The 25,140-nt window shown below is 47.9% G+C and overlaps 1 long non-coding RNA gene across 1 annotated transcript in view; it reads left to right on the top strand.

Annotated features, from left to right (window-relative positions):
- LOC129703627 (uncharacterized) overlaps positions 1-25,140 on the top strand; it is a 108,420-nt gene that overhangs the window by 80,805 nt on the left and 2,475 nt on the right. Inside the window, exon 2 of the long non-coding RNA XR_008724596.1 lies at positions 14,775-14,869. This is a non-coding gene — a long non-coding RNA (uncharacterized LOC129703627). The remainder of the gene's footprint in view (positions 1-14,774; positions 14,870-25,140) is intronic.

Raw genomic sequence — 25,140 nt, 5'->3', positions numbered from 1 at the left:
TATAAAAGCAGAGAACATAGAACAGCACAGCACAGGAACAGGCCCTTCAGCCCACAATGTGATGCCAAGTTGAACTAGCTTCCTCTGCCTGCCCGAGATCCATATCCCTCCATTCCCTGCAGAACCATGAGTCTATCTGAAGTAGCCAAAAATGCTGGAGAAACTTAACGGGTGAGGCAGCGTCTATGGAGCGAAGGAAATAGGGAACGTTTCGGGTCAACACCCTTCTTCAGACCCTTCTGCAGTTCCTTCTTAAACATGTGTCTATCTGAAGGTCAGTTAAACACCACTGTCGTATCTGCCTCCAACCACCACCCCTGGCAGCGAGTTCCAGGCACCCACCACCTTCTGTGTAAAAAAAACCCAGCCCCGCACATCTCCTCTAATCTTTGCCCCTCGCAATTTTGAGTTCAGTTTAGTTTATTGTCGCATATACCGAGGTACAGTGAAAAGCTTTCATTGCGTGCTAACCAGTCAGCGGAAAGACATTCATAATTACGCTCAATCCATTCACAGTGTATAAGATACATGATAAGGGAATAACGTTTAGTACAAGGTAAAGCTGTGGTTTAAAAAAAGTACCCCACTGAGTTTAACTTCTTAGAGTGCAGGAGTAACTCAGCAGGTCAGGCAGAACATGGATCGGTGACGTTTCGGGTTGAGAGGTACATGATAACAGAATAACGAACTGAGAGTAAGCATGCCGATACTGCAAGCAGTGAAGAAAGCAAATGGCATGTTGGCCTTCATAGCGAGAGGATTTGAGTATAGGAGCAAAGAGGTCCCTCTGCTGTTGTACAGGCCCCTGGTGAGACCACAGCTGGAGTATTGTGTGCAGTTTTGGTCTCCTAATTTGAAGAAGGACATTCTTCCTATTGAGGGAGTGCAGTGTAGGTTCACCAGGTTAATTCCCGGGATGGCGGGACTGACATATGATGAAAGAATGGATCGGCTGGGCTTGTATACTATGGAGTTTAGAAGGATGAGAGGGCATCTGATAGAAACATATAAAACACTTTAGAGATTGGACAGGCTAGATGCAGGGAAAAAGGTTCCCGATGTTGGGGAAGTCCAGAACCAGGGGTCACAGTTTAAGAATAAGGTAGACAAAAATGCTGGAGAAACTTAGCGGGTGAGGCAGCATCTATGGAGCAAAGGAATAGGTGATGTTTTCGGGTCGAGACCATTCTTCAGACTAAAAATAAGGGGTCGGCCATTTAGGACTGAGATGTAGTAAAACCTTTTCATCCAGAGAGTTATGAATCTGTGGAATTCTATGCCACAGAAGGCAGTGGAGGCGAATTCGCTGGATGTATTCAAGAGAGAGTTAAGGGCCTGTCCCACGAGCATGCGACCGCATGCGGCAAGCGCAACCTAACGTGGTCACTTGAGCCGTCCGGCCTCGCGGGGCCGATCCCACTTCGATCGCCGGAGCCGTATGGAGTTGTGCGGAGCTGGTCCCGACATCGCGCGGGGCTCCGAAAAACTGACCGTGTTCAAAAATTCCGTGCGGCAACGGCCTGCCGGCCCACAGCCGCATTGAGGCCGTATGCAGCGCCTCGACGGCCGTGCCCAGCATCTCGACGCTGTACGCAGCGTCTTGGCGCCGTACGTCACGCGCGAACTTCCCACGGACTTTGCACAAACTTCACGTCAACTCGTACGGGATCACTCGACCTCCGCGCGGCTCCCACTTCCGGTTTGGTCGCGCTTGCCGCATGCAGTCGCATGCTCGTGGGACAGGCCCTTTAGATATAACTCTTAGGGCTGATGGAATCGAGGGATATGGAGAGAAAGCAGGAACGGGGTACTGATTTTGGATGATCAGACAATGAATGGCGGTGCAGGCTCGAAGGGCCGAATGGCCTACTCCTGCACCTATTTTTTATGTTTCAATATTTCTGTGGTACACAAGTGAATTCTAAAAATCTGGAATACTCTGCAGCATGGTGAGTATGAGCATATGACCTTAAAATTAAAATCAAAAAAAAAAATCTCAGTAAAATGCAGGGATGATAATAGAAAATAATTTTCAATTTTTATAGTTAGGGAAATGGTTACCATATCCACAGACCGTTTCATTCTCTGACAACTGAAGTGACCTCCTAGGTAGCTTACAACCTCTTCCTGTTAGCTTCCCTTTCTGAAGATATCTGGCATCCATTCAAAAATCTTCCTGTTCCAATTTTGTGTCGAAACATTCACATCCCCCATCACCAATCCACACAACACTCTGAGACCCCTTCACCAGAGAGTAGACCGGTAGGCAGTTTATAAATTCATTACATCTAGGAGCAGAATTGGGCCATTCGGCCCATGAAGTCTACTCCGCCATTTAATCATGGCTGATCTATCTCTCCCTCTCAACCCCATTTTCCTGCCTTCTCCCCATCACCCGTACTAATCAAGAATCTGTCAATCTCCACCTTAAAAATATCCACTGACTTGGCCTCCACAGCCTCTGTGGCAAAGAATTCCACAGATTCACCACCCTCTGACGAATTAAATTCCTGGTAGACAAAAATGCTGGAGAAACTCAGCGGGTGAGGCAGCATACATGGAGCGAAGGAATAGGTGACGTTTCGGGTTGAGACCCTTCTTCAGACTGATGTGGGGGGGGTGGAGAAAGGAGGAGGTGGAGACAGTGGGAGAGCTGGGAAGGGGAGGGGAAGGAAGGAGACAGCAAGGACTACCTGAAATTGGAGGTCAATGATCATACCGCTGGGGTGTAAACTACCCAAGCAAAATATGAGGTGTTGCTCCTCCAATTTGGGGTGGGCCTCACTTTGGCAATGGAAGAGGCCCAGGACAGAAAGGTTGGATTGGGAGTGGGAGGGGGAGTTGAAGTGCTGAGCCACCGGGAGATCAGGTTGGTTAGTGCGAACTGTTGTTGGTGTTGGGCGAAGCGATCGCCAAGCCTACGCTTGGTCTCACCGATGTAGAGCAGTTGACACCTGGAACAGCGGATGCAATAGATGAGGTTGGAGGAGATGCAGGTGAACCTCTGCCTCAACTGGAGAGACTACTTTGTCGAGCTTTAGCAAATGATGGCTGATCTTGTAACGGATGGTTTAGTTTAGAGATACAGCATGGAGACAGGTTCTTTGGCTCACCGAGTCCGCGCCGACCAAGGATCACTGCAAATTAGCACTATCCTACACACATAGAGATAATTTACACTTACACCAAGCCAATGAACCTACAAACTTGTATGTCTTTGGAGGTTGTAAGGAAACCAAAAATCTCGGAGAAAACCCACGCAGGTCACGGGAAGAATGTATAAACTCTGTACCCGTAGTCGGGATCGAACCCGGGTCGATCCGGCGCTGTGTGGCAGCAACTCTACCCCTGCGCCTTCAGCAGTACTCCAGGGATATTTCAGTGAATGTTTTCCCGTCTGACACCTGGCAGAGATTATCTCCCGGTATACGACCTTTCCTCTGGCAGAGTCGACCATCGTTGCGTCTGCTAGTCATCATCTCCACTGGCGCAAGTGGACGACTTCCATGTGTTAAAGAGGGAACTGCAGATGCTGGAGAATCGAAGGTTACACAGAAAAGCTGGAGAAACTCAGCGGGTGCAGCAGCATCTATGGAGCGAAGGAAATAGGCAACGTTTCGGGCCGAAACCCTTCTTCAGACTGATCAGGGGTGGGGGTGGGTGGGGACAAGAAAGGGAAAAGGAGGAGTAGCCGGAAGGCTGGAGGGTGGGAGGAGACAGCAGGGGAGCTGAGGAAGGGGAGGAGACAGCAAGGACTAACAGAATTGGGAGAAGTCGATGTTCATGCCCCCAGGGTGCAGACTCCCCAAACGGAATATGAGGTGCTGTTCCTCCAATTTCCGGTGCTGCTCGCTGTGGCCATGGAGGAGACCCAGGACAGAGAGGTCAGAGGCGGAGTGGGAGGGGGAGTTGAAGTGCTGAGCCACCGGGAGGTCAGCTAGGTTATTGCGGACCGAGCGGAGGTGTTCGGCGAAACGATCGCCCAACCTCCGCTTGGTCTCACCGATATAGATCTGCTGACATCTAGAGCAGCGGACGCAATAGATGAGGTTGGAAGAGATGCAGGTAAACCTCTGTCGCACCTGGACGACTTCCATGTGTTCCCTGAGATCTGCCCCAACAAACTCACTTCCACGTGGGACTTTGCCAAGCGGACGAATGTGCTTCATGCCGTTGTGTTCCTTTCGAAACAAAGTCGGCGTAGGCAGCCTGACGAAACACAGCAGTTCAATATTAAGGTAGACAAAAAGATGCTGCCTCACCCACTGAGATTCTCCAGCATTTTTGCTGCAATCTCCCGTGGTGTGTAGCGAGTGGCTAGGAAAGTGGAACAACCTGGAACTAGTCTGAACAAATGATCAATAGTTGGTGTGGACTCAGCGGGCTGCAGGGCCTGTTTCTATGCTGTATCATAAGTTCATTAGTGATAGGAACAGAATTAGGCCATTCGGCCCATCAAGTCTACTCAATTCATTCAATCATGGCTGATCTATCTCTCCCTCCTAACCCCATTCTCCTGCCTTCCCCCCATAACCCCTGACACCCGTACTAATCAAGAATCTATCCATCTGCCTTAAAAATATCCATTGACTTGGCCTCCACAGCATACTGAATTAAAATAATTGTATCCTTCCTTTGAAGTGCTGAATATTAAAATCATCTCTCAAATGTCAGCAAACACTCACACTATATCTGAAACGAACTTTGACCTTCTCCTGTATGCCCATTGTCAATGACCATCACATACCAAAGTGGAACAATGGAATTCTCACGCACAGACTCATGAGCACAATTCACGTAGATAATATATATTATTTAAAAAAATTAATAACCACAATACTGGTGCAAAACCAAAAACCCAAAGTCCTTTGTCCAACCATAGATGTTTTTTAGAAGTTGGGGGTGGAGCTGTGGCGTGGCGGTGGAGTTGCTGCCTCGCCCCTTTTAAGAATAAGGGGTAAGCCATTTATAACGGAGACGAGGAAACACTTTTTCACACAGAGAGTTGTGAGTCTGTGGAATTCTCTGCCTCAGGGGGCAGTTCTCTGGATACTTTCAAGAGAGAGCTAGATAGGGTAGTCAGGGGATATGGGGAGAAGGCAGGAACGGGGTACTGATTGGGAATGATCAACCATGATCACATTGAATGGCGGTGCTGGCTCGAAGGGCCGAATGGCCTTATCCTGCACCTATTGTCTATTGTCTCACTGCTCCAGAGACCTGGGTTCGATCCTGACCACTGCTGCTGTCTGTACTCCCAATAAGTTTTTCATGGCAATTCTGGTTTTCTCCTCATTTTTCGCCAGGGCAATGGGACGCCATGGTCAGGTCAAGAACCCTGTGCTTTCTTGATGAGTACGGGTGTCAGGGGTTACGGGGGAGAAGGCAGGAGAATGGGGTTGAGAGGGAGAGATAGATCAGCCATGATTGAATGGCGGAGTAGACAAAAGGGCCTGTCCCACTTGGCGATTTTTTTCAGCGACTGTCGTCATCATTGACTGATGTATCAGGTCACCGAAAAAATCGCAGCGTGACGACGTATTGACGCGCAGTGTTTCCTCGAGCGTTGCAACATTTTAATTGTTGTCGCTGGGCATTGAAATGTTCAAAATCTTTCGGCGACCCTGATACGTCAGTCAATGACGCCGGCAGTCGCCGCAAAAATCGCCAAGTGGGACAGGCCCTTTAATTGTGGCTTAACGTTGCTTCTATACCTTATCAACTTACAACAACTGGGACCTGGAACTGGCACCAAACTGGCGACACTGTATACTGCCTCAGTGTACTGCTGCTATACACTTGTACTGTATCTGAGATGCTTACCTAAGATGTATCTCAGTACTCAACTGTACACAACAATGCATTTCACTGTACCTCAGTACCCGCCATCCCTGAAATTAACCTTGTAAACCTACGCTGTACTCCCTCAATAGCCTATTCCATCTCTCCACTGTTGCTGCCTGGCCCACTGAGTTACTCCAGCATTTTGTGTCTACCTTCGGTGTAAACCAGCATCTGCAGTTCCTTCCTACGCACGGTGTTTTCCAGTCTGGGTTGGTACCGTGTGAAATTGGACCAGTCATATGAGCGCAGTGGCTGCGGCAGGTAGTCAGAGGCTCGGTATTGTGTGGTGAATGAGTCACTGTTCTCAACACGACCATTACATCAGCCACAGGCCACAACTTAACAATGGATCGACCGATACTGAACATAGAACATTTTAATTTCCATTCTAACTCATCACTTTAATTTTTCTTTCTTCTCTGGGAAGGAATTGAACCCTGGGATTGCGGGACTGTCACATGAGGCAAGATTGAAAAGTCTAGGCTTGTATTCACTGGAGTTTAGAAGGATGAGGGCTGATCTTATAGAAACATATAAAATTATATGTTCCCAATGTTAAGCGAGTCCAGAACCAGGGGCCACAGTCTTAGAATAAAGGGGAGGCCATTTAAGACTGTGGGGAAAAAACTTTTTCACCCAGAGAGTTGTGAATTTGTGGAATTCTCTGCCACAGAGGGCAGTGGAGGCCAAATCGCTGTATGGATTTAAGAGGTAGTTAGATAGAGCTCTAGGGGCTAGTGGAATCAAGGGATATGGGGAGAAGGCAAGCACGGGTTATTGATTGGGGACGATCAGCCATGATCACAATGAATGGCGTGCTGGCTCGAAGGGCCGAATGGCCTCCTCCTGCACCTATTTTTTATCTTTCTGCATCTTTTTGTAAATTGTCATCTCCTCTGGATGTATTTCGCAAAGTTCTTGGTAGGGGAATCTAGAACAAGAGCATATAGGTTTATGTTAGTCTTTAAAATATACAGCAATGATTTAGATGAAGGGATTCAAAGTAACGTTAGCAAATTTGCAGATGACACAAAGCTGGGTGGCAGTGTTAACCGTGAGGCGAATTCTATGGGAATGCAGGGTGACTTGGACAGGTTGGGTGAGCGGGCAGATGCATGGCAGATGCAGTTTAATGTGGATAAATGTGAGATTATCCACTTTGGTAGCAAAAACAGGAAGGAAGATTATTATCTAAATGGTGTCAAGTTGGGAAAAGGGGAAGTACAACGGGATGTGGGGGTCCTTGTTCATCAGTCACTGAAAGTAAGCATGTAGGTACAGCAGGCAGTGAAGAAAGTGAATGGCATGTTGGCCTTTATAACAAGAGGAGTTGAGTATAGGAGCAAAGAGGTCCTTCTTCAGTTGTACAAGGCCCTGGTGAGACAACACCTGGAGAATTGTGTGCAGATTTGGCCCACTAATTTGAGGAAGGACATTCTTGCTATTGAGGGAGTGCAGCGTAGGTTTACAAGGTTAATTCCCGGGATGGCGGGACTGTCATATGCTGAGAGAATGGAGCAGCTGGGCTTGTATATTCTGGAGATTAGAAGGATAAACGGGGATCTTATTGAAACCTTATTAAGGGTTTGGACACGCTTGAGGCAGGAAACATGTTCCCGGTGTTGGGGGAGTCCAGAACCAGGGGCCACCGTTTAAGAATAAGGGGTAAGCCATTTAGAACGGAGATGAGGAAACACTTTTTCACACAGATAGTTGTAAGTCTGTGGAATTCTCTGCCCAGGGGGCGGTGGAGGCCAGTTTTCTAGATGCTTTCAAGAGAGAGCTAGATAGGGCTCTTAAAGATAGCGGAGTCAGTGGATATGGGGAGATGGCAGGAACGGGGTGCTGATTGGGGATGATCAGCCATGATCACATTGAATGGCGGTGCTGGCTCGAAGGGCCGATTGGCCTACTCCTGCACCTATTGTCTATTGTCTCCTCCAGCAGCTCGTTCCATACACCCACCTCCCTTTGTGTAAAAAAATTATCTCTCAGATTCCTATTAGCTTGAAGGGCCGAATGGCCTACTGTCTATTGTCTACAGGCCAACAAAAAGCCCATCAAAGATTAACCTACTCATTCTTGGGATCATTCTTGTAAACCTCCTCTGGACCCACTCCAGGGCCTGCACATCCATCCTCAGATATGGGGCCCAAAAAAAATGCTAGTGGGACACCTAGAGTGAACAAGGTGATCGCTGGTCGGCATGGACTTGGTCGGCCAAGCACTCAGTCTATTACAGTCTCAGGGCAGATGCAATAGACAATAGGTGCAGAAACAGGCCCTTGGAGCCAGCACCGCCATTCAATGTTATCATGGCTGATCATCCCCATTCCTGCCTTCTCCCCATATCCCCTGACTCCGCTATCTTTAAGAGCTCCATCTAGCTCTTCTATCGAGATGCAAACAATCCCAGCCACTGCAAACAATGTGTTTTGCCCACAACCATCTTGTTGCAGTATGGAGTGTGTGCTTGACTTGCTCCACACATCTGATGGATGACGCACTGATTTGGCATTGATATGCACAAGCATCGATGCCAGCAATGTGGCCGTTGGGTTTTGGCCGGGTGAGTCAGATTGACCAGGGGGACATTAGCTGCTCCTGCTGCACAACTGGAGAGGGCAGCTGTAACTGTGCCAAACATCTGATATTATTACAACTGTTCAGGGTTTGCAGTGGAATGGAAACTCTGCTGTACCTCACCACATCCTGCTTGACAAAGCATTGATTCATTGTTGTGATGCCAGTTGGCACTTCACTACTCCCTGACAACATCACTCTGGCATTAAGTTGGCAGTAAAGTGGCTCGGACGGTACTGAAGAAGGGTCTCGACCCGAAACGTCACCCATTCCTTCTACACGGAGATGTTGCCTGTCCCGCTGAGTTGCTCCAGCATTTTGTGTCTATCTTCGGTTTAAACCAGCGTCTGCAGTTCCTTCTTCCACACTCGGATCTTCATGTTCGTCTTCCAAGGTCAGCTTGGAGCAGATGTCAGGGTGTCAGGGCACGTGACTGGAGGTGTCACGGTGACGCAGCGGTAGAGTTGCTTCCTCACAGCGCCAGAGTCCTGGGATCCACCCTGACTACTGGTGCTGTCTGTACGGAGTTTGTACGTTCTCCCTGTGACCTGCGTGTGTTTTCACCGGGATCTCCGGTTTCCTCCCACACTCCAAAGACGTACATGTTTGTAGATTAATTGGCTTGTTATAGATGTAAATTGTCCCTCGTGTGTGCAGGACAGTGTTCATTTTTAGTTTAGTTTAGAAATACAGCGCGGAAACAGCGATCTCCGCCGACCAGCGACCCCCACTCATTAACACTATCCTACACACACTACGGACAATTTTTACATTTACCAAGCCAATTCACCTGCAAACCCGCACGTCTTTGGAGTGAGGAAACCGAAGATCTCGGAGAAAACCCTTGCAGGTCACGGGGAGAACGTACATACTCCGTACAGACAGCACCCATAGTCGGGATCGAACCCGGGTCTCTGGAGCTGCATTCGCTGTAAGGCAGCAACTCTACCGCTGTGCCACTGTGACAAATGTGCGGGGATCGCTGGTCGGCGCGGACTCGGTGAGCCTAAGGGCCTGTTTCCGCTATGTACAGTATTCCCAAGCTAAACTGATGTGTGTCTGGCAATTAAAGAAACTCTGCCTAACATCTGGAGAGTAACTGTGCATGTTTTAGATTCTTACCGCATGGAAAAATTCCCTTCGGCCCATCCTGCCCCATCTCTCTCTAAGGTTCCTATTAAATCGTTCCACTCCCACCTTAAACCTATGTCCTCTGGTTCTGGATTCTCTTGCGCATCCATGACCATTGACTGAATTTTGTACAAGACACTGGTGAGGCTGCACTTGGAATTTCCCAATGCTTTCCCATCCTGGGTTTGATCCTGATCCTGTTGTTGTCTGTGTGGAGTTTGCACGTCCTACACTTGACCTTGTGGGTTTTCTCCGGGTGCTCCGGTTTCCTCCAACATCCCAAAGGCATGCGGGTTTGTAGGTTCATCGGCCCCTCTGTAAATTGCCCCCTAGTGTGTATGGAGAAGTGGGATAACGTAGAACTTATGTGACCGGGTGATCGATGGTGGCTAAGGTCGCCAACTTTCTCACTCCCAAATATGGGACAAAAATCAAAATACGGGACAAATTCCCGAAGGCAATTCATTGACGGATTCGGCCGTGGCTGGGTGAATGATGAGTTGGTCCGGGTGCTGGACTGCACACAAAGCCCAGCCGGCGGGCCAGCTGAGGAGTTTTGGCCCGGGCCGCGCGCAAAGTCCGGCGCCCCATCCAACTCATGAACCGATGATCGGCCATGAGAAGGAGGGGTGGTGGTGGAGTCGGCGGTAAGCGAAGGTCCGAAGGTCGGACAGCTAGCCGGGCTGCCCACCGACGGGGCCACGTGCGAGGCGCTGCTGCTGCCCTCCATGGGACGGGTGAGGCGGGGGCTGGACGCGGCGCCCCGACCCGACAGTCCCCTTGACCCAAGTAGTAGCAGTTAAATTTGGGACAAGGGCAGTCCCGTACGGGACAAACCAATTTAGCCCAATATACGGGATGTCCCAGCTAATACGAGACAGTTGGGAAGGCCTAATGGTTGATGAATCAATATCATAAATCAAAGTTTTGAATTTTTTGATATCAATTTTCGAACTAAACTTTGAAAATGTGCAAATTCTGAGTGACATACAATTTCAATATATTGACTTCAGAATTCAATTTTCATTTGATTAAACATTTGAAACATGTATAATTTATATATATATATATATATATATATATATATATAATATCAAGTAAGGTCCATACAAGATAATAGATCTGAGTGCATTTTATGAAACTTAATTCATGGTGTTTGCACGTTCTTTCTGTGACCTCGTGGCTTTTCTCCAGGTCTTTCATAAGGTAATAAGTGATTGGAGTAGAATTAAGCCATTCGGCCCATCAATTCTACCCCGCCATTCAATCATGGCTGATCTATCTCTCCCTCCTAACCCCACTCTCCTGCCTTCTCCCCATAACCCCTGACACCCGTACTAATCAATCTATCTCTGCCTTAAATATATCCACTGACTTGGCTTCCTGTGGCAAAGAATCCCACAGATTCACCTCTCTCTGACTGAAGAAATTCCTCCTCATCTCCTTCCTAAAGGAGCGTCCTTTAATTCTGTGGCCTCTGGTCCTAGACTCTCCCACTAGTGGGAACATCCTCTCCACATCCACTCTATCCAGGTCCTTCAGTCTGAAGAAGGATCCTATCTGTCCCTTCCTGCAGGGTTCCTCCAGCACTCTGCACTTTGCACCATATTGCATCTGCAGTTCCTCATGTCTCCCTTGTGCACAGAAATGACACAACGCAGGGCGTTATTTGAAAGCATTTATGACCAGATTGGATTGTGGTTATGAATATACTGAGCTGTCGGGAAACGTTGAGCAGGCCGGGACTCTATCCCTTGGGACACAGGAGGATGAGGGGTGATCTTACAGAGGTGTATAAAATCATGAGAGGAATAGATCAGGTAGATGCACAGAGTCTCTTTCCCAGAATAGGGGAATTGAGAACCATAGCTTTAAGGTGAAGGGGGAAAGATTTAATACACAAAGGGGGGTGGATGTATGGAATGAGCTACCAGAGGAGACAATAGACAATAGGTGCAGGAGTAGGCCATTCGGTCCTTAGAGCCAGCATTGCCATTCAATTTGATCATGGCTGATCATTCCCAATCAGTGCCCCGTTCCTGCCTTCGCCCCATAACCCCTGACTCCACTATCTTTAAGAGCCCTATCTAGCTCTCTCTTGAAAGCATCCAGAGAACCGGCCTCCACCGCACTCTGAGGCAGAGAATTCCACAGACTCACAACTCTCTGTGTGAAAAAGTGTTTCCTCGTCGCCGTTTTAAATGGCTTACCCCTTATTCGTGGCCCCTGGTTCTGGACTCCCCCAACATCGGGAACGCGTTTCCTGCCTCTAGCGTGTCCAAACCCTTAATAATGTTATATGTTTCCATAAGATATCCTCTCATCCTTCTAAACTCCAGATTATACAAGCCCAGCCGCTCCATTCTCTCAGCATATGACAGTCCTGCCATCCCGGGAATTAACCTTGTAAACCTACGCTGCACTCCCTCGTAGGAGGTAGTTGAGGCTGGGACAATCGCAATAGTTAGATTGGATAGGACAGGTTTGGAGGGATATGGGCCCAACACAGGCAGGTGGGACTAGTGTAGATGTTGGTTGGCGTGGGCGTTGGGCCGAAGGGCCTGTTTCCGTGCTGTATCACTATAACTCTATGAATTATATTTTAGCAGCCTCTCATCCTCTAAAGGATTTAATCATCTTTTGAAACCGCTTTTCAATAGATTTATGTTTTTGACATTTTTAATAAATTGCAACATGTTTTAACTAAAATCTGACATCAATTTCATGCTCCTGATGGAAATCTATGTATTTCTAAATCTATGTTGAAACCAGCGTATTTATTTTGATTTTGTAAGGCAGCTTGTTTTTACTTATTATTAATTGTCTTCAGCAGGGATGCAATTTAAGGGTGATCTCCAATTTAAGGGTGATAGACTTAGAGGAGTGTTCTACCCTAAGACGATTCAGGGGAGCCGCCTTAGAAGCAAACCCGTCCCCGTGAAAAAGTGTGGACATTTCCCAAATGTCAGTGCCTGCTTGTGGACAGTTCTGGCACGAAATACTGGAGCAACTTTAGGATGGCACAGTGGCGCAGCGGTAGAGTTGCTGCCTCACAGCGCCAGTGACCCGGGTTCCATCCAGACTACAGGTGCTGTCTGTGCGGAGTTTGTACGTTCTCCCCGTGACCCGCCTGGGTTTTCGCCGAGATCTTCGGTTTCCTCACACACTCAAAAGACATGCAGGTTTGTAGATTAATTGGCTTGGTAAATGTAAAACGCGTGCATCGTATGTCGTGACGCCTAAATGATGTCACGTAAATGACGTGCAAATGACACCCAAGTCTATAAGAGAACTTGGGGAACTTAGTCAAATGGCTTCCTAAAACCCACATTGACACTACCCACCATCGTTCGATCATCTTTGTCACCTCCTCAAAATGCTCAAACAAGCTCGTAAAACCTCATCTGCCATGCTGGCTCCCCCTCGTCAGCCCAGATAATGGGCTAAGCACTTGCAATCAGGTAGATTAAAACTTTAAAGTTCCTGTAAACTTTGTGTTAAATTTGTCAACAGTCGGTAACGCGCTGTGCTCTCCTTCATGAAGGCGAGTCATCAAACTGTCTCTGAACCTCTCATGGCAATGTTGTTCACTCTCAGAGGCAGAGTACACGGTGTCCTGATATTGCATTGATGAATTTACCTCCAAATATCACCATCCATCTGCTGCTGGAATAAAAAACGTAATTGCAGAAGATAATGAAACAACACACATACTGCCAGCTGAAGCATCCTTTTGGTACAAAGTTTAGCTCCTCCAATGTGGACGGTTGGAGTTTTTAGAGAGGAGCTTCTTTAAATGCGTAAGAGGTTCACCTGCACCTCTTCCAACCTCAACTATTGCATCCGCTGCTCGAGGTGTCAGCTGCTCTGCATCGGTGAGCCCAAGCGTAGGCTTGGCGATCGCTTCGCCCAACACCTCCGCTTGGTTCGCAATAACCAACCTGATCTCCCGGTGGCTCGGCATTTCAACTCCCCCTCCCATTCCCAATCCGACCTTTCTGTCCTGGGCTTCCTCCATGGCCAGAGTGAGTCCCACCGCAAATTGGAGGAGCAGCGCCTCATATTTCACTTGGGTAGTTTCCACCCCAGCGGTATGAACATTGGCTTCTCCAATTTCAGGTAGTCCTTGCTTTCTCCCTCCTTCCCCTCCCCTTCCCAGCTCTCCCACAGCCCTCTGTCTCCGCCTCTTCCTTTCTTCTTCTCGCCACTCCCCCACCCCCACATCAGTCTGAAGAAGGGTCTCGACCAGAAACGTCACATTCCTTCACTCCATGGATGCTGCCTCACCCGCTGAGTTTCTCCAGCATTTTTGTCTACCTCCTTTTGTTAAAATGCACGTGTTTCAAACCAGCAAACATAACTTTGGATAGGCACAAAAAGCTGGAGTAACTAATTGCATTTCAGAGATAGAAGGAGTTCTATTTGTTCTAATTATTTGTATATATATGTGTGTGTGCTAAAGAAAAGTCCCAAAATTCCAAGTGCAACTAAGATGGTTAATTGTTCAAGGAACAGCAGATGCTGGTTTAAGGGCCTCTCCCACGAGCACGCGACTCCATGCGGCAAGCGCGAGCTAAACGTCCTGTCCCACGAGCATGCGACTCCATGCGGCAAGCGCGACCTAACGTGGTCGCTTGAGCCGTATGGCCTCGCGGGGCCGGTCCCGCTTCGATCGCCGGAGCCGTATGGAGTTGTGCGGAGCTGGTCCCGACATCGTGCGGGGCTCCGAAAAACTGACCGTGTTCAAAAATTCCACGCGGGAATGGCCTGCCGGCCCGCAGCTGCCTCAATGTCGTACGTCACGCGCGAACGTCCCGCGGACTTCGCTCGAACTTCAAGTCACTCACTCGACCTCCGTGCGACCCCTGTTTCTGGTTTGGTCGCGCTTGCCGCATGCAGTCGCATGCTCGTTGGACAGGCCCTTTACACAAAAGGACACAAAAGGCACAAGATGCTGGAGTAACTCAGCGGGTCAGGCAGCATCTGTGGAGAACATGGATAGGTGACGTTTCACAGAGTGCTGGAGTAAGTCAGCGGGTCAGGCAGCATCTGTGGAGAACATGGATAGGTGATCGGGACAATTCTTTAGACTGATTCTAGTTCACAATTTAGTTGGAGTTTGTATTGATTCAAGTGCCTGATAGTTTTTTTATTAATGCCTGATAATCTGAAGAAGGGCCCCAACCTGAAACGTCATCTGTCCATTCCCTCCACAGATGCTGACTGACCCACCGAGTTCCTTCACCATTTTGCATTGTTGATCAAGATTCCAGCATTTGCATTTCCTGGTGACTCCACCTCAACAGTGCAGGTATTTTTAATTTTAGTTTCCTTTTCTACAAACATCAATGTAGATGGAAGATAGACACAAAAAGCTGGAATGAAGGGCCTTTCCCACTTTCCCGAGTTATTCACGAATTCTCCAAGTTTTCCCCTAGATTCAAACTCGCAGAATGTTCGTAACGAGTCCGTAGGAGGTTGTAGGAGTTCGTAGATATATCATAGCGGCTCGTGATGCCAGGCGCAGGTACTTGTGGCATCAGGTAAGTCGAGATGTTTGTCCAGCATGTCAAAAAATGTCCACGAGTAAAACAATGGTCGGGATGAAGGAAATTGCAACTTTTTACTCGTAAGGAGGGCATCAAATTAGTCGTGGGAATCCGTGGACATACTCGTAGGTGTTCATGAACATAGTTGTGGAAGGTCGTAGGAGTTTGTAGATTCCCACGATCTTGATTTTTTTTTTACGTCCTTTAAACGCGGCAGAGGTTTTGAATTAAGTCGTGAAAGTAGGACAGGCCCTTAACTCAGTGGGACAGGCAGCATCTCAGAAGAGAAGGAATGGGTGACGTTTTGGGTCGAGACCCTTCTTGAGATGTCTTGACCCGAAACATTACCCATTTCTTCTCTCCCGAGATGCTGCCTGACCCGCTGAGTTACTCCAGCATTTTGTGTCTATCTTCGGTGTAAACCAGCATCTGCAGTTCCTTCCTACACATCATTGTAGACGGACTGCCTGTCAATAATTTTAATTATTTTAATATATTGTGACTTGGATACTCAACAGAATCCCAAGTAAATCCCAGGTAAATTGAACTCCTGTGAAGTATTGTAAATTGTGAAGCATTTAATATATAATATCTCTGCCAGTCAGAAGTCCAAACATGTCATCTTTTCTTCATTTGCCTGTCAGTAAGGCTCCCAGGATAGTATTCCTCTCTGCTCCTTCTGCAGTTAGACACACTTCATTCAGAGCTTTGCGATTAACATGTCAATTGCTTAGTAACTGATCCATCCTTTTGAGACAAGGACTAGTACACAGTAGGATTTGTAAACAGAACAAAGGTGAATAAAAGAATACAAACTACTATTTATGAGCTGAATGCAGAATGCTGGAGGAACTCAGCGGGTCAGGCAGCATCTAGGGAGGGAATTCTTGCTGACTGCAGCACAACAGAATATTTGTTCCTTCTTCATAAGTTCATGAGGTCCAGGAGCAGAATTAGGCCATTCGGCCCATCAAGTCTACTCTGCCATTCAATCATGGCTAATCTATCACTCCCTCCTAACCCCATTCTCCTGCCTTCTCCCCATAACCTCTGACACCCGTACTAGTCAAGATTCAGTCAATCTTCGCATTAAAAATATCCATTGACTTGGCCAATGGAAATATCCAATGAATTCCAGATTCACCACCCTCTGAAATGTTATTGTGTATTGTGTGTTCTCTTTAAGTGTATCACTGCTGGCAAATTCATTTCACTGCACCTTCGGGTGCATTTGACGAATAAAATTGACTTTGACTGAAGAGATTTCTCTTCATCTCCTTCCTAAAGGAGCATCCTTTAATTCTGAGGCTGTGACCTCTGGTCCTAGACTCTCCCACTATCAATTCCACATCCGCTCTATCCAGGCCTTGCAGAGCCTTCTGAGTTTTTGGGAGAGATTTGGAGCAGCCATTAATGACATTGAGCTCAGCATGGGTGGGAGGGTAAGGGGCGGGGGGGAAAGAGGAGGGGGATAAAAGGTACATGTGGGAGTTGGGGATGGGAGAGGTGTGTGTGAGGGAGGGTTTTGGTGCAGTGTGACGGGGGGAGGGAGATAGTGGGATCAGTGTGCACTTTCAGGTGCCTGGCTTACAGGAAAGAGAAAGGTCTCAGAGGGATATTACTTGAAATTGGAGCATTCAATGTTCAAATTGTTGGTTTGTAAGCAGTTTAGCTCATTGAATCTTAAGATTTTCAGTTTAGTTTCAAGATACAGCGCGGAAACTGGCCCTTCGGCCCACCGAGTCCGCGCCGACCAGCGATCCCCGCACACTAGCATTTTCCTACACGCTCCAGGGACAATTTACAATCTCGACCGAAGCCAATTAACCCACAAACCCTCACGTCTTTAGAGTGTGGGAGGAAACCGGAGCACCCGGAGAAAACCCACGCAGATTCACGGGGAGAACGTACAAACTCCGTACAGACAGCGCCCGTAGTCAGGATGGAACCCGGGGCTCTGGCGCTGTGAGGCAGCAACTCTACCGCTGCACCACCACGCTGCACTGTGGAGATCATACATTCAATTGCTTGTTGGAATCTCGGGAGGGAGGGAAACTTCTGGTATTTACATAAGACAAGTTGATAAGCTCATTAGTTTAATGTCATTGAAAGGAAACAATATTGTGATAGTTCTGCTTGGAATAGTTAATTGGCATTTCTGGCCTTATGAAAATAATGCCATCTAAAAATCCAGCTGCCACGCTGAGTCTCATTCACCTTCACCCTGGGTTACACCGTTTAACATTCTCATGTTTAATTCAGCAGAACATTAAATAGGCAAACTAAAGGTTCAATGAAGCTTTATTTATGACATGTGTAACTGCACAGTGACATTATTTTTGCATATATTACACATGCGAGCACCTCCATGTTTTGGCGCCATTATTCAAAGTCTGGTCGGCCCGTGCGAGATGTACTGGAACCGTTCCCGCAAACCAACGTCCCTCTCCTCTCCTCTCCTCTCCTCTCCTCTCCTCCCCTCCTCCTCTCTCCTCCCCTCCCTCCTCCTCCCCTCCCTCCCCCCCTCCCCTCCTCTCCTCTCCTCCTCCTCTCCTCTCCTCTCCTCTCCTCTCCTCGCCCCTCCTCCCCTCTCCCCTCCTCTCCTCCTCCTCTCCTCTCCTCTCCTCTCCTCTCCTCCTCTCCTCTCCTCTCCTCTCCTCTCCTCTCCTCTCCTCTCCTCTCCTCTCCTCTCCCTCTCCCCCTCTCCCCTCCCCTCCCCCTCCTCCCCCCCTCTCCTCCTCCCCCCTCCTCCCCTTCCTCTCCTGGATATTTACTGGACTATCTTTTACTAAACATTATTTCCCTCATCATGTATCCGTACATTGCAGACGGCTTGATTGTAATCTGTCCGCTGAAAGTAGATACAAAATGCTGGAATAACTCAGCGGGTCAGGCAACATCTCTGGAGAGAAGGAACAGGTGACATTTCTTCAGAAGAAGGGTCTCGACCCGAAACGTCACCCAATCCTTCTCTCCAGAGATGCTGCCTGTCCGGCTGAGTTCCTCCAGCTTTTTGTGTCTATCTTCACGTTCTAATCATCTACTCGGCTTTTCTGGGAGGCAGCCAATGTGAGAAATTTGAAAACAGCCCAGGTAATTTCAAACCAAAGATTCATTTCCAGAGTCCAGTTTAGTGATACAGCGCGGAAACTGACCCTTCGGCCCACCGGGTCCGCGCTGACCAGCGATCCCCGCGCACTAACACTAACCTACACACACCAGGGACAATTTGTGTGGTGTGGAGCACAGTGGCACAGTGGTAGAGTTCCTGCATCACAGCACTTACAGCGCCAGAGACCCAGGTTCGATCCCGACCAAGGATGCTGTCTGTACGGAGTTTGTACGTTCTCCCCATGACCGCGTAGGTTTTCTCTGAGATCTTCGGTTTACTCCCACACTCCAAAGACATACAGGCTTGTCGGTTCATTGGCTCAGTATGTGTAAATTGTCCCTAGTGTGTGTGTGGGAAAGTGTTAAGAGTGCGGGGATCGCTGGTCAGTGTGGGCTCGGTGGGCCGAAGGGCCTGTTTCCGTTCTGTACCTCTAAACTAAACTAAACTAAGTTTATATTTTACACCAAGCCAATTAACCCACAAACCTGCACGTCTTTGGAGAGTGGGAGGAAACCAAAGATCTCGGGGAAAACCCACGCAGGTCACTGGGAGAACGTACAAATTATACAATTATACAATTATTTATTGTCATTTGAACCTCAAATGAAGTTCAAATGTAATTTGGTTTCTACAGTCATACAACAAGAAAAGAACCAAGACACACACCAACATAATTAACACAAACATCCATCACAGTGAATCTCCTCCTCAGGTAACCTGCAACCTGCAACCTCCAGCAACCACATTCAACTAGTATCACAACTGGCTTCGACTAAAAAATGACCGATTTTTAAAACGGCAACCTATTTTTAGTCTTGGCCGGTTTTTAATTTTTTGAAATAATCGCCGGAACATAGAAGAAGCGTAAACCACTTTCGACCATTAGGGAGACTGACAAAAATCTCCGGGAACTGCACGGAAACCTTGGGTGGGGCGCAAAGTCTCCAGAGGTTTCCGTTCAGGTTTCCTAAGTGGGACAGGGGCATAACACTTTTTTTTACTAGAAAATGATATTGCCTTGCCATCAATGACAAGCTCTAGGTTCATTATTGTCACTTGAATCGAGGTACAGTGTAAAGCTCATATCCGCGTGCTATCCATACAGATCAGATAACACCACACATACATACAAACACGCCAAGTACATTAGATACAAAGTGCAGAATATAGCTCTCAGCATTGTAGTGCAATGGGGTCGAGGTGAATCGGACAGCACCCTAGCTTATGGAGGGACCAATCAGAAGCCTAATAACAGAGGGGAAGAAGCTGTGGTCATGGGGCTGTGGTCTGCGGAGCTTCTAGCCGCGTGCTTGGCATGGACTTACCGTCCGGAGTCTGGAATCCCTTGCTGGGGATCACCGGAGGAGAGCTTCAACCGCCGGCCTGCGGTCTAGAACACCCTGAAGCCACAGTCTCCACTAGGAAAGTGGCCGATTCGGGCGCTCCAAGCCGCGGAGTGTGTTCGACCTTCCCGACGTCGGAGTTTCGATCATCCCGACGAGAGGGCCTGTACATCGGGCCGTCCATAGCGGTGACTATGGAGGGTTCATGCCCCCGACCACGGGTGGACAAAGGAGGAGGACTGGCTGAACTTTGTTGCCTTCCACCACAGTGAAGAATGATGTGGTGGATATTGTGTTGGATTCCATTGTGTATTGTGTGTTCTTTTTTCCATTTTTATCACTGCTGGCAAATTCATTTCACTGCACCTTGGTGCATGTGACGAATAAATTAGAACTTTGAACTTTGAACTTTGTTCCTGAGTCTGGTGGTGCACACTTTCAAGCTTCTGTACCTTCTATACCTTGAGGGGGGATCTTATAGAAACTTACAAAATTCTTAGGGGGTTGGACAGACTAGATGCAGGAAGATTGTTCCCGATGTTGGGAAAGTCCAGGACAAGGGGTCACAGTTTAAGGATAATGTGGAAATCCTTTAGGACCGAGATGAGAAAAACATTTTTCACACAGAGAGTGGTGAGTCTCTGGAATTCTCTGAAGGTAGTTGAGGCCAGTTTATTGGCTATATTTAAGAGGGAGTTAGATGTGGCCCTTGTGGATAAAGGGATCAGGGGGTATGGGGAGAAGGCATGTACAGGATATTGAGTTGGATGATCAGCCATGATCATATTGAATGGCGGTGCAGGCTCAAAGGGCCGAATGGCCTACTCCTGCACCTATTTTCTATGTTTCCATGTTCCTGCCGGATGGGAGCGGGGAGAAGAAGGTGGGACAGGGACAAGTCTTTGATGATGTCGGCTGCTTTCCCGAGGCAGCGTGAAAGGTAGATGGAGTCAATGGTGGGGAGTGTGGTCTGTGCGATGGACTGGGCTACATCTACAATGGTGGGGAGTGTGGTCTGTGTGATGGACTGGGTCACATCCACAACTCTCTGGAGGAGTAACGGCTGGGGTGAGGAAATTGCTGCGTTACTTTTTTCGATTGAAGAACAGAGCTCATACAGAGTGTGTGCTTCTTGTGACCCAGGCCCCAAATCTCCTACACAAGCTCAGTCAGGCTTCAACAGGCACTCTCTCTGCAACCTTACATAACAGACGAGAACACTTCAACATTTGTCACCCAGCGTGTTAAAATCTGAAAAAGAATTTTAATCCGGAGTTATTAATCCCCATTTATTGCTATCAAAAGCCGGGCTGTTTGGGGGTCACAGGGATAAAGCTTGTAGGTAAATAGGCATCGTCACTGTGTTACAATGTGGATATTGTTCATGCATGCACAGGGGGAGAGCAGGGTGTTAGATGGGCGATTACACAAAGCAGGCACGTCAAGTTAAATACTGTGATTCACTTTTATAAATCTTTAAACCAGACCTTAATTGGTCGATACAAACTCTATCACGGTGCTTTCCTTAGCAGACATAAAGGTTCCTATCAATTAAAAATAACACAACATTCATCAGCTATTTTTTTCCATCACTCCCATCAAGCGGCAAGGTGGCACAGTGTTAGAGTCGCTGCCTCACAGCGCCAGAGAACCGGGTTCGACCCCGACTACGGGTGCCGACTGCCCTGAGATTTTGTATCTTCTTCCCCGTGACCTGCGTGGGGTTTCTCCTCAGGTGGATTTCTCTGCCTCAGAGGGCGGTGGAGGCCGGCTCTCTGGATACTTTCAAGAGGGAGCTAGATAGGGCTCTTAAAGATAGCGGAGTCAGGGGATATGGGGAGAAGGCAGGAACGGGGAACTGATTGGGGATGATCGGCCATGAACACATTGAATGGCGGTGCTGGGTCGAAGGGCCGAATGGCCTACTCCTGCACCTGTTGTCTATTGACCACACTACATAAGATGATTTACCCCACTTTCTCATCCAATCCCTACACACGAGGGACAATTTACAGCGCGCGTCTGAAGAAGGGTCTTGACCCGAAACGTCACCCATTCCATCTCTCCACAGATGCTACCAGTCCCGCTGAGTTACTCCAGCATTTTTGTGTCTACCTTCAATTTAAACCAGCATCTGCAGTCCTTTCCTACACAACCCACAAACCCGCATGTCTTTGGGATGTGGGAGGAAACCGGAGCACCCGGAGGAAACCCACGCAGTCACTGGGGGAACCCACATTAATTTACCCAGGTGCACCAGAGGTTCACGTGCATCTCCTCCAACCTCATCTATTGCATCCGCTGCTCTAGATGTCAGCTGATCTACATCGGTGAGACCAAGCGGAGGCTGGGCGATCGTTTCGCCGAACACCTCCGCTCGGTCCGCAATAACCAACCTGACCTCCCGGTGGCTCAGCACTTCAACTCCCCCTCCCATTCCCCATCCGACCTCTCTGTCCCGGGTTTCCTCCATGACCAGAGCGAGCACCACCGGAAATTGCAGGACCATATTCCGCTTGGGGAGTCTGCAGCCTACGGGCATGAACATTGAATTCTCCCAATTTTGTTAGCCCTTGCTGTCTCCTCCCCTTCCTCAGCCCTCGGGCTCCTCCTCCTCCTTTTTCCTTTCTTCTCCCTGCCACCCCCCATTAGTCTGAAGAAGGGTTTCGGCCCGAAACGTTGCCTATTTCCTTCGCTCCATAGATGCTGCTGCATCCGCTGAGTTTCTCCAGCATTTTTGTGTACCTTTAATTTAATCCCAGCTTGAACTTAGTACCTATCCTGAAAATCTAAAGTCAATATTTGGCACGGACAGTTATTTCTGAAAATAAAACTAAATTGTGAATAAAAGCACAATTCTGTCTGCCCTCAGCGGTGTCAGCTTCAGTTTCAGTTTAGTCTGTTGTCACGTGTACCGAGGTACAGTGAAAAACTATTATTGTGTGCTAACCAGTCAGTGGAAAGACAATACATGATTACAATCGAGCAACGCAAGATAAAGATGCAAGATAAAGGGAATAACGTCAATAACGTTTAGTGCAAGATAAAGTCCAGTAAAGTCTGATCAAAGATAGTCCAAGGATCTCCCATGAGGTAGGTAGTAGCTCAGGACTGTTCTCTAGTTGTTGGTAGGATGGTTCAGTTGCCTGATAACAGCCGGGTGGCAGCATCTCAAATGAGAAATAAAGAGTAAAAAAAAAGTGTCCCGACCTGAAACGTCACCCATTCCTTCTCTCCAGAGATGCTGTCTGTCCCGCTGAGTTGCTCCAGCATTTTGTGTCTATCTTCGGTGTAAAACAGCATCTGCAGAGAAGGGTCTCGACCCGAAACGTCACCCACTCCTTCTATCCGGAGATGCTGCCTGTTACTCTAGCATTTTGTGTGTATCTGCAGTTTCTTCATACACCAGAGTAAAACATGATTCTTTTTTCTGAAGAGTGTTGCAAATATTTCTAATGTTCAGAAAGCATTTATAACTGACATAAAAAGAATTTTTTTTTTTAAACGTATGTGTTTTTAAAAAAAAACCCACAAGTACGTTGATTAGTTTAAGTGTTAATTATTTCCCCCTGCAAAGGGGATGAATTAATCTTAACTGAAAAAGGTCATGGTATTTTCACACATACCACGTTTCAATTAAACTCTGGCATGAATGCTCTTGTGGTAATGGTCGGATATTTACACATGACCAAACCTCTTTGGTCTGTAGCTGGGCTGGCTACGGGAACTGGAAATAAAACAGACAGGTTTGCAATCAACAGCCCTCACTAGCATCTGCAGACACACACAACACTATGGATACACCCTCTATGAAAATACATACATTATTTATTACATATGTGGGGCTTTTGAGTGAACATTACATTTTCTGCATGGGCACACACATCTGTGTCTACGCATAATTATTTTTCATGCCACATTACTTCGACATAGTGTTCAAAGCTGCAAAGGGCAGGACCCACGGTTTTAATTGTGTCGAAGGAATTTTTACATTCTGTCTTTCATTAATAGCTGGGGATTCTAACATGTTTTGTGTGAACTGGCAACTACTACACATAATGCTTTTTCACCAGTACAATGCGCAGTTTTGGATCACACCACCAACGCCTACCCAGAATAAGCACCTTTTTTTTCCACATTATTCTTAATATAAAGCTGCAATTTGGGGCAAAATTAATAGCTGCAAGTCTTAAGTGTGGTTTAACTCCTACCAAGGTGGCAACTGTTGCTTCTCCAGCATAACAAGCAATCTCGGGCACTGTTTCATGATTCAATGAGACTTTTTGTCACATGTACCGAGGTACAGTGACATTCTTTGTTTTGCCACTGTGGGCTGTGGAGGCCAAGTCAGCGGATCTTTCTCAGGCGGAGATGGATAGTTTGTTGATTAGTACGGGGCAGTCACAGTGGCGCAGCGGTAGCGTTGCTGCCTTACAGCAAAATGCAGCGCCGGAGACCCGGGTTCGATCGCAACTACGGGTGCTGTCTGTACGGAGTTTGTACGTTCTCCCCGTGATCCGCTTGGGTTCTCTCCGAGATCTTCGGTTTCCTCCCACACTCCAAAGACGTACAGGTTTGTAGGTTAATTGGCTTGATAAAATGTTAAATTGTCCAACTTGGCGATATGCAGAGTACTGCCCTGCCCACTACAAACATTCAGAAGGTTCAGAAGGTACGGGTGTCAGGGGTTATGGGGAGAAGGCAGGAGAATGGGGTTGAGAGGGAGAGATAGACCAGCCATGGTTGAACGGCGGAGTAGACGTGACGGGCCGAATGGCCTAATTCTTCTCCTATCACTTATGACCTTATGATCCCAGTAAAATCATGTATAAAATCATGAGAGGAATAGATCGGGCAGATGCACAAAGTCTCTTGTCGGGGAATCGAGGACCAGAGGACATGGGTTTAAGGTGAAGGGGAAAAGATTTAATAGGAATCTGAGGGGTAACCTTTCCACACAGTGGGTGTATGGAACAAGCTGCCAGAGGAGGTAGTTGAGGTTGAGACTATCCCAACGTTCAAGAAACAATTTTAGATAGGTACATGGATAGGACAGGTTTGGAGGGATATGGACCAAAGCAGGCAGGTGGGGCTAGTGTAGATGGGGCATGTTGGTCGGTCTGGGCAAGTTGGAACGAAGGGCCTGTTTCCACACTGTATCACTCTATGACTCTATACACCAAATCTCACCTAGGCTGTACACAAAGAGTCGCCACACTTCTGGACCCGACAAAGTCACAAAAGTTCACCGACCAGTCCTATCTTCTGTCGCCGCTGCACATGGCAGCCCCCACCCCCCTCACTGTCCCCCCCTTTGTTCTCGCCGCCCCCCCCCACTATTTCATTTGCATAGTATTTCCGATTTCATTTGAAATGAAATACCTTGTCAGAGCACGGTGGCGCAGCGGTAGAGTTGCTGCCTCGCAGCGCTTGCAGCGCCAGAGACCCGGGTTCCATCCTGACTGCGGGCGCTTGCCTGCACGGAGTTTGTACCTTCTCCCCGTGACCAATTGAGCGTAATCGGTTCGGCATAAGTGTAAATTGTCCCCAGTGCGTGTGGGATAGTGTTAATGCGCGG

Source organism: Leucoraja erinacea, chromosome 14 (assembly GCF_028641065.1).
Source record: "Leucoraja erinacea ecotype New England chromosome 14, Leri_hhj_1, whole genome shotgun sequence".
In the NCBI taxonomy this organism is placed as follows: domain Eukaryota; kingdom Metazoa; phylum Chordata; class Chondrichthyes; order Rajiformes; family Rajidae; genus Leucoraja; species Leucoraja erinaceus.
This window is presented reverse-complemented; position numbering and strand designations above follow the sequence as displayed.